This window comes from Cupressus sempervirens, chromosome 4 (assembly GCF_028749045.1).
Source record: "Cupressus sempervirens isolate cs-2001-9-10 chromosome 4, ASM2874904v1, whole genome shotgun sequence".
NCBI classification, from domain to species: Eukaryota; Viridiplantae; Streptophyta; class Pinopsida; order Cupressales; family Cupressaceae; genus Cupressus; species Cupressus sempervirens.
This window is the reverse complement of record NC_143121.1, coordinates 302,090,164-302,101,120: the sequence shown is the minus strand read 5'-3', so window position 1 is coordinate 302,101,120 and position 10,957 is coordinate 302,090,164. Positions and strand designations below refer to the sequence as shown.

General features: G+C 34.1%; 1 pseudogene; it reads left to right on the top strand.

Moving 5' to 3' along the window:
• The first annotated feature begins 227 nt into the window (after positions 1-227).
• Positions 228-4,111, top strand: LOC149561207 (gibberellic acid methyltransferase 2-like; annotated as a pseudogene).
• The last annotated feature ends 6,846 nt before the right edge of the window (positions 4,112-10,957 follow it).

The window sequence follows — 10,957 nt, the reverse complement described above, 5'->3', positions numbered from 1 at the left end:
TTGAAGCAACTAAGGGCCCTTTTGTTGTGAGGACACCCACAAATCTATGCAATGGAACAACAATGCCTGAATTACAAGCTTTCTTCTCTGATTTTCCATCAAATGATTTCAATGGCCTATTTGATCTATTAGAAATGTCTAACCAACCATGTTTTCTTGCTAGAGTACCTGGATCCTTCTACAATGTCCTCTTTCCAAGTTCAAGCATTCATGTGTGCTTCTCTATCATGGCCATCCATTGGATTTCTCTGATTTGCCATCAAATGACTTCAATGGCCTGTTTGATCTATTAGAAATGTCTAACCAACCATGTTTTGTTGTTGCGGTACCTGGATCCTTCGACAATGTCCTCTTTCCAAGTTCAAGCATTCATGTGTACTTCTCTATCATGGCCCTCCATTGGATTTTATAGGTAAGAAACCAATTCTTGATTATTATTTTTGTGCAATTCACTTGAGATCTCCATTAATGGGAAGTTGATGTTATTATCTGCAATAGTTATGGCTTCTTGAGTAAATTGTATCAAATTTATATTATATGCAATTACATTGTTAATCTTATTCTTTCTCATTAGTCTATGTAAAAAAATTGTATCAATATTTCTCTGTTAACATTCTGTGATCTATCATTGAACTTCTTAGCATTCTTTAAAAAAGAGTGCTGATTATGATTGTTGTTGCAAGTGCTTGAGATTGTTTTGCAAAAAGACTCTCCCTCTTATAACAGAGAAAGAGAGTGGATCAATAGAGGCAGGTAAGAAGTTGTAGATATTTACACAAAATTGTCTCAGAAAGATTTCACTTCTTTCATGAAATGTAGAGCAGAAGAGATGGCAATAGGTGTGTTGTTCTTGTGTCTGATGTGGAGGCCAGACACTTGTCCCCTTCTCAAAAAGTTTCACTGGGAGGTGAATTATGTGGTTAGGGATTTGAAGATGCATGGGATGACCTGGTTGCTGAGGTATACATTTTAATTCTCCACCTTCTTCAAATCATAATTCTATGATATTAAGAGAGGCAGTAGATTTCTACAACCTATAATGATCAACGTTTACTGCTTTTGGATTAAGTTGTGTAAGATTTATTTGCATCCTTACTTTGAATCACATTCCATGATTTATTATCATGGAGGTATACATTTAATATTCATGTTATGATATTGTGATTGCATCAATGATCAATACAATTTTCTTCTGTGTTAAAGGTAACATTATGATGATGGATCATTTAGTAGAGTTGAACATTGCTTTAACATTCTGATGATGGATCATATAGTGTGAGTGAAAACATTTCTTTAACATTATGATGATGGATCATATAATGTGAGTCAAAACATTCATGAAAAAAGATGACAGTCTCTTCCATGACATTGAAAGAGACAAACAATGGAAAATTCTTTATGCATGTCATGTGTGAGGCCTTGCCCCAACCCATCCTACTATCGATGATACATTATTATTTTGATACTCATGACTCAATATGTCAGAACATTATTTGATGCACTGAACATTATTATGCTATTTTATGATGTGTGATGCTTTACTTTAGTTATTTGATTTCGTCATTTAATGCTTTATGAACATGTATAATGATGAAGTAAATGAATGCAAAACTAACACTTTGATTATGCAATTCTAATGGTCGGAAATATGAGTAGAATTAGAGAAACAATTGATAATTAGAAAATGGATGCTTTAATTTATATGATTTTTTTGATACGTAATTTACATAATGCATGTGATTTCTTGATCTACTGATGTGTGCAATGAGTGTGCAGGAAATTTAGCTGGGAAAACTCAATGGAAAGACGGAACTAAACCACTTGTTAATTTTGTGCTATCTTGCATTGTCTTCTTTGGAAGGTTGTTAATTGGTCTTAAAATTCTCCTAGCTTTTGTTGGGTTTTATTAAGTCTTTAAGGCCTAAAAACATTAAATTTAAGTACCCTAGGGGTAAGGATGTGGGTGGGGAGCACTTTCCAACCCCTTAGTCTCTTTGGTTGACTTTTAGGGTCACTCAAAAACCCTACTTTTGGTTGATTGCAAAAATTGATTGTCTCCTCCACATGTTGGTGACTCAAACTCCATATTGAGTTTGCTTGAAGTCTAGTTGAGTTAAGGATCATACTTAGAGGCATTTGGAGTAGTTTTGGGGTTGTTACCCAATCTCTAGTTTTGGAGAAAGTTTGAAGATTGAAGGAAGAAAAGGAAAAGCTCTTCTCAACCCACCATTTTTGCTATAACTCTTTTTGTGAAGGTAGGAGTTTTTCACTCCTTTGAATTGTTTCTTCATGTGTTCATGCTTGAATCTTGTTTGAATCATGCATAAGGCATTGTGTTGTTTTTGTATTGCTTGCTTATGTGTTGGGGTTGATTGGGAGGGATCTTAACTTGTTTTTCTTTTGATGTTATGTGTTTTGAGGGGATTTCATGGGGATCATTTTGGCATCACTCACCCTTGGATAGGGAAGAAATGGCCATGTATGGGGAAAGGGCCTTAGTTGGACCTCAATAGTGTAGAGTCTCCTCTCATGGTGAGAGGAGGGAAAGAGGGTAGGGTGTATGGGCCCCTACTTGTCATCCCATACTTTGTATGAAAATTTAAATTCTTGAAGAAGGGAAGGAATGAATACCCTTGTTATATTGGCCCCAAAAGGGCATTGTAGAAGAATGGAAGTTCTTGAATTTTAGCCCCGAAAAGGCTATGTTATGGTATGGTGATTAACATCTCCTATTTAGAAAATCCACCTCCCCCCTATTTTGGTTCATTGTTGAACCTATTGTGCAAAATCGGGTTGAAAATGCATGCTTGAATTGTTCATCTTACTTTGTTGTTTTACCTCCATGTTGGTTCTTGTCTCTCCCATGGTTCCCTTGATGCATTGAAGACTTTGGTAAGGATCTCTTGTGAAAGCCCTAGAAGGATAAGTTTGTGGTTGTCTTCCTAGATGACATCTTGATATATTCTCGTGATGAGAAGGAGCACGAAGAGCACTTGAGACAGGTATTGTAGAAGTTGAGGGAGAACCAGTTGTTTGGTAGCTTGTTGAAGTGTGCATTCTTTAGACTTGAGATACGTTATTTGGGTCATGTCATATCAGGAGATGGTGTCTCAGTAGACCCATCAAAGATTAGGGTCATCATGGATTGGCTAGCACCCACCAGTGTCACTGAGGTGAGGAGCTTTATGGGACTAGCAGGCTATTATCGATGCTTCATTGCAAGATTCTCTAGATTGGCACACTCCATCACATCTCTTTAGAGGAAGGGAAAGAAGTATGAGTGGACAGAGAAGTGTGATAAGAATTAATTAACTTGTTTTTCTTTTGATGTTATTCTTATGCTTGCTTTGATGTTATGTGTTTTGAGGGGATCTCATGGGGATTATTTTGGCATCACTCACCCTTGGATAGGGAAGAAGTGGCCATGTATGGGGAAAGGGCCTTAGTTGGATTCACTTCTAGGGCTTTTACAAGAGATCCTTACCATGTTTCCCTTGATGCATTGAAGACTTTGGTAAGGATCTCTTATGAAAGCCCTAGAAGAGAATCCAACTAAGGCCCTTTCCCCATACATGACCACTTCTTCCCTATCCAAGGGTGAGTGATGCCAAAAAAATCTTCATGAAATCTCCTCAAAACACATAACATCAAAGCAAGCATAAGAATAACATCAAAAGAAAAACAAGTTAATTAATTCTTATAAAAAAAAATAAAATTGTTGTGTGCGTTTTGCCTATATATTTTGGGCATGACATCATGATATTGTGCTCGCCATGGTGATTAATATGATATTGTTGGTATGTAGAGAATCATCAACATGGACTTGAAGGACTCATTCAATCTCTCATGGTACTTCCCTAATGCTATTGAGGTGAGAGCAACAATGGAGAAAAGTGGGGCTTTTGAGATAGAGAGAGTGGAAGTATGTGAAGGTTTGCCAACCATGTCTCAAAAGGAATTTGAAGATTTAATAAAAGACCCAATTATGTTTGGAAAGGTGAAGGAAAATTTGGTTAAGAGTTTTGTGGGGTGTTTAGTTGAAGCCCACATTGGCATTGAGAGAAGAAATTTTAACGATGAACAATTAAAAGCAATGCAATTTTGCCTCTAGACCTACCCTGAACGATGTCATCAGATATGAATTCTAGAAGTTTCTACTCTATTACAAGTCATTAGACTACAAAATTCTAGAAGTTTCTACCCTTCTACAAGCCATATTTCATATACCCAAGAAAGAAAATAACCATATTGAGTTTTGTTAGTATTGCTGCAATGGCCACCCTGAGCACACCCAAATTTAGCACAAAGACAAGAACAAAATTTAAAGGCACATGAAAAACTATTGTTAATGTAGAACACCACATCACAAGTGTGGCAATGCCCTAAAAACGAAGATAGTCACTCAATGGCTACAACAAGCTGTTTGTGAGGAGGTCTGACATAGAGTAGAAGAAATAAGTGTGGGCCACTGCTATTATACTTGGGTCTTTCCCCAACCTTAGTGTGATACTTTATAGATTTATCCACAACAAGCTAATTAGCCCATACACAGTGAGAAACATGAGTATGGTCCTCTGCAAGGACAATCCTATCAGAGGCCAATTCTTGGACCTAAATGCTTTACTACACATGACATGCTCCTTCCTTGATGCTTGACTACACATGACAGGGTCCTTCCTTGATGACAGGTATGTTTTGAAATCATGCCCCTTCCAATTTTATTGATGAAATCATGTCCCTTTCCCTATATATCTAAGATATTTTGTAATTTAATAGTTGAGGCATTCTAATTTGTGCTTTCAAAATCTACTAACATTAAAGTAATTCTTCAAATTTACTTTATGAAATTGTGCCTTGCTAGCCCTATTCCCTTGAGGCATTTTGTCAAATAGTTGAGGAAAAATCTCATTCGTGAGGCAAAAATATTTATTTTTGATAAGTTTCTATACTTGGAGTTGTCTATACTTCTCAAACTTGAGTTTTGTTCATTGTATTCATGTTGCAAGTATGGTGAGACAATACCTGAATTTGCATAATAATCTTCATTTTACTATCAAGAAACTGATAGAAGAGGTGAAAAAAAATAATTTATTCATTGGTTTGTCCAACCAATCTATAGAAAACTCATAAAAAATTCAACTTACATTTCCCTTTAAAGAGTGCGAGGAAGACCAACAAAATTGAGATTAAAATACAAGTGTAAATATATGTAGACAAGCAAAGACAAAATGTTGAAAAAGTGCTTGACACTCTCTGGAAAATGTATGAGGTATTCCATTTAATTCCACTACCCAACACCTAATACAATACTATTAAAATAATTAGGGCATATACCCAAAGATTCTATGTCATGGAAAAACAATAGTATGGAAAGAAATATCATTAGACAAAAGGGTGCATGAAAGGTGTTGGATAAAATTCTGGTGACTTGTATGTCACATTCCCATATTCAATTCTTTAAAAAAATTAAAATGTCCATGTCAAGATGTACTTTGGACATAGAAAGTATCCCCACTAAGTCTAGCCGATGGGATCCCCTTAAAAAGAGAGCTCGTTAAAACTTGGGAAATCGTGGGAATGGTGAGAAAGAGGCGTGGTCTACCATATCCTAATGTCATTCCTCATATTTTAATGCAACCTCTCCCCAGGTGCGACCTCCTCCAACCTGTCGCCACTTTTCCATGCCTCCCCATGCCACCAATTCTTGGCACCTTTGTCGCCCTCTAAATTTTTGTACTGCCGTCTATTGCGTATCGGGATTGGGAAGTAAAATCACAAGCGTTAGTGCGGATTGGGAATTAGTAAAGATACGAGGTAGATACGTGGGGGCACTATGGGGTATGCGATTAAGAACAAGAAATAGTAATATATGTTTTATTGTGTTATAATACTAATAAAATATATTGGATTGTATGTGGTATTAGGAAATAATATATTTAGCTTGTAAGTTAGTTATTTTAGTTAAATGATTAGTTAGTAAATATCAATTTAGTTAGATAAAATTTTATATAATATAGAAAAAAAGTTGGTGTGTCATAGAAGTATAGTTTATCTAAGTTGGTATAGTTATTAATAATATTTAATAGGCATATAATAAATAATATTTAGTGTTAATATTGGAATGTATGATGGTATGCAATGTATAGAGCAATATCCAAGATGTGAATATATATGTATATTATTAAAACTAGATTACGTTGTTGATTGCAACAAAAATAAACATAGAAATGAATGGTACTAAGGTTGTCATGTACTACATGATACACATAATAGTTTTTATATTTACTTCTATTATCATTTTATTATAATAAGGTCTCAATATGTATGGGCTATGACACTAAATGATAATCTATATGAGTCACCATTATATTGTTGTAATATATGTTGTATGATGTGGGATATATAAATAAATTGTTGTTTTGTTTCAATACTATTTGAAATGAGACAAATTAAGATCAGTTATCTTGTATGTTAGTGGAGTGTTTCTCATTGCATGAGTTATTTTGTTGTCCGACTAGGTATGGAAATGTTAGTGGAAAAAGTGTACCTATAGTATAAAACTAGAATCTTTTGCATCTTAGAACAGAAGAACATAAACTTTATACAAACTAATGATACATAATTGTTGGCACATGTATCTCTCCTTTAACATTTAACTTTTTATCAATTGTTGTTATTTTTCATTTATATGTATTTATATTTGAAATATATTTAACATTTATGGGTATTTATATTTTATAAGAGTCTATAAGAGTCTATCACTACAAGAATTTAGAGAAGTGTAATTGACATGAAATATAATTTTAAAATGTTTGAACAGAAGAATTTAAAATTGTTTAGTTGTTATTGATAAAGATTTAGATTGTTGTTTTTCATAATAACTAGAATTTGCGTTCTTTAAGAAGAGTATATCATGTTACAGTGACAATGATCATTGTAGATCTAATGTTGGGAAGACAACTTTGTTATTTTTTTGCATTATTTTTTAAAGGGTACTAGCTCAATGGAAGAACACCTACTTTATAAGTAGGAGGATGGTGGTTCAATTCCATCGTGCCCTAATATGACTAAATTAATGATTGAATAAACTACCAAATATACTACAAAATCAACTACCAAATCAACTACTAAATATACTACCATATATACTACTAAAAAAACTACCAAATATACTACCAAATATACTACCCAAAAAATACCAAATATACCACCAAATATATTACCAAATAAAGTACCAAAATTATCAAATAAATTACCATATAAATTACCAAGTAACAATAATAAATGACTAAATCAATGACCTAATCAATGATTAAAATAGGTTAGTCATAAATTTGGTTGGGAGATAAATGTCTGGCAATAAACTACCATTGGTCATGTGATCAAAATTAGTCACATATCTACAATTTTTAGTAGTTTATTTAGTAATATATAGTTGTTTTTGTACTAGTGTTTCTCTGCAATTGACCCAAGATTAGGCTTTGAGAACCTCGACACCTCTTTCCTAATATCCTAATTTGCAAGAAAGGTGTCTCCCAATTCAAGTAAGAAGTTGGTTAAGGTAGTAAATTTCTTTTCTTTGTGTAGTTTTGGGTGAAAGTCATCCATGGAAGAACTATAGATTTTCAAAATTTCCCACAAAAAAAAGATGAAAAGAAAAAAAAAACTAGAAGCTTAATTCACTATTAAATAAGAATAAAATAGTAGCTTATGAGAGGGAAAATGGGACTCACCAAAGGAAATACACAAAAATCCCCTGCTGAAAAGTACTAAGTTGAAAAATCCTTCTATCTCTAGAGAAAACTAGAATGCTTACCTCGTACAATTATGGTAGAATGATCAAAAGTATAAACTCTTAACTGTTTAAACCTGGACATCATGTCATAGATAGATAGGGAAAGTATCAATTTTATAAGGTGCCTTAATCACTAATGAGTGCCCATTAACTTCATACGTACTAAATCTTACTCTGCCATCATTCACACCAATTAGCATTAAATGTGTGTCTTTTTGGGAAAGAATTATCAAATTTTGTACCATCACTAGTGTCACCTTTTGTCACTAATAGGACATCTTTTAGACTCATGAACTCTTGAACTATGCATTATGATTCAAGGTTTGAGTTCATCAGTCTTAGAAATATTGGGATATGATGCTCATATTTTGACTCAACATAATAGAAATATTTCCACATACCAAAATTTGAAACCAAAAATGGTTCAAAGTTCAATTTCAAAGAAGAGAAATGAAATACAATAAACATCCCAAGCCTCACTAGGGTTTCATAAAAAATGCAGATAGAACTCTTGAACTATGAACCTTTGAACCAATTGGTTGAAGAGTTAAAGTTCAAGGTTTAGGTTCAAGATTGGAATCAATGTAAGGCTAAAACATGACCAAGACATCCTGACATGGGAGAAGCATCTTTAAACCTTTGAACCTTGAACCTTGTGTTGACATTCTAGTCACATTTGTTATTAGTGACATACACTTATTTATATTGTAAGTTTCTACCAAGCATATTATATAATTAATAGTGTTAACCAAGCATTTTAGTTGCTACCGAGTTCTACAGTTGCTACTAAGTCCTTTAGCCAAATTTTAGTTTACATTGAGTAGTTACTACTATGATGATGATTAGCACTGTAAACTGAGCATCTCAGTGTATTTCAAGTTTACCAGTGCAAATTGATTTGTGTAGTGCTTACCAAGTTTGTAGTTGATGTGATGTGAGTCTAGTGTTAACTGAGCTACTCAGTGTTAACCAAGTGACTCAATTTATACTGAGCTCATAATGATAGCATTGACCGAGCTATGTAGTGTGAATTAAGTGATTCAATCTATATGCCAAGTTTTACAGTATTCACTAAGTCACCAGTGTAGACCGAGTTCAAGACTACTTGGAAGTGATTAGTATGGACCAAGTTTCTACATTTACCAAGTCCATGATGATGTCGAGCATTAATAGTGTATGTCGAGTATTAGAACCTTACCAAGTCAGTCTTTAGAACCTGAGTTTCTACACTTTGGCTGACTTTGTAATATTGTGGCTGACTTTGTAATTTTGTAATTGGATTGATATATATGCAATGTATTGTATCTAATGTGTAATATGTAATGGAAGTAATGTAATAATCAGTAGAGTAGAAGAGAAAATTTCAAAGGCTACAACAGTATAAGGAGCAAAAAAGATTTATCTATCATAGCAAAGTGATTTGTACACTTAGAGGAATCTCATTTAGCAAACCAAGTTGCAGATCAGAGATCAACCATTGCTTCATCCTAATAGGTGGATTAGTCAAATCCTTTAACAAGGTAGACCTAACAGTCTTGTGTATATCTCTTTACCGAGTGCATACTTCAATGTATGTTTGTAAATCCTTTTGCAAGGTGGACCTAGCAGTCCTTATTGCTCCTAATAGGGCAAATCATCAGAAGTGATCATTGTAAGCCTTAAAAGGCCAACTTTATACTGTAGTACTAAAGCTTGTGGGTATCATCCCCACCCCAGTTTTACTTTCTATTTGGAAGGATTTTGTGTCACCAAAATTGTGTGTCAAATGTGTTATGTATGCTTTAATGTTTTCAATTTCTCATGCATGCAATTAGATCAGAATTCACATGGAGGATTAATTGCTAATTAAGGATTGAGTTTTATTGGTTATTGATTCACCCCTCCCCTCTCAGTAACTTAGCCTTTCATAATATTTCCAACACCTTGTAGTTCAAGTTCAAGGTTAAAAGTGTGACAAGGACTTTATGAAATACAATCAAGGGCATAAAAAAGCTAAGTCCAAAACATGGGTGACAACTTGCTCTAACTGGGTATTCAGACTATAAGCAACTAAAAAGGAATTCAGAATCTCTGGTTATACAAATCATGAACTAACAAAATAAAACAAAACACAAAGAAAAGGAAAAAAAAAGGGAAAATTAAGACCTAAAACACAACAAAGGACTATATACACTATGTACAAGAGAAACAAAAAGAAACATTATAATTGATAAAGCTTTAGATCTTGCCCATTATAAGACTGAGGCAATGTAATCCCATCTAAGTATTTGAGCCTGAAAGAATTAAGTCCAAACACTTTCTTGATTTTAAAAGGACCTTTCCAAAGTGATTAAAATTTCTTGTGAGCACCTTTATGTTCCTTCCTTTTGTCCCACAACAACCCTTTATCATTCTCCATGAACTTCCTAGGCTTGGCTCTATAATAAAAAATCTTTATGACCTATGCTTGATGTTTAGTAATATTATCCACCACCTTCTCTTGCTCCTCTTCTATCCTCACGAGGTAGCAAATTCACTTTTCCAAAGCATTTTAGAAAGTTTCATCTTCTAGCATCTTCTGAAGCCTGGCTAGTGCGAGTTCAAGGGGCACTAACAATTAAGCTTCCACACCATACACCAGTTCAAAAAGTTTCATCCCAATTGCTCTTTTGGGAGTTGTTTGATTAGCCCATAAAGCTTCATAGTCTTTTGTGCCAGTCTCTTACATTTTCACTAAGAAACTTCCTCATTATTGAAACTAGGTTCTTATTTAAGGACTTTGCTTGGCTATTTCCTTATAGGAAATAATTATAGGAATGTGAAAGTCATATCCCATTATTGTATCAAAAGAGTTATAATTCCCTTGAAGAAATGTTTTGAGCATTATCTGTCACTATCTTTTCTAGCACCCCAAACCTAACCAAGATATTCTCCTTTAGGAAGTCACATACAATCTCATAAGTAGTTTTCCTAATCAGTGCTAATTTGACCCATTTGGTAAAATAATAAATACTAGTTAAGACATGCATGTGTCTAATACTAGAAGTTTGGTTAAGTGGCCCAATGAAATCAAGGCCCCACTTCTTGAAAGGTTCTTCTATCACTACAAGTCTTAACATGAGTGTTGTTAACTAAGGCTTCCCTGATAACCTTTTGCATTTTTCACATCTACCAACCCACCTA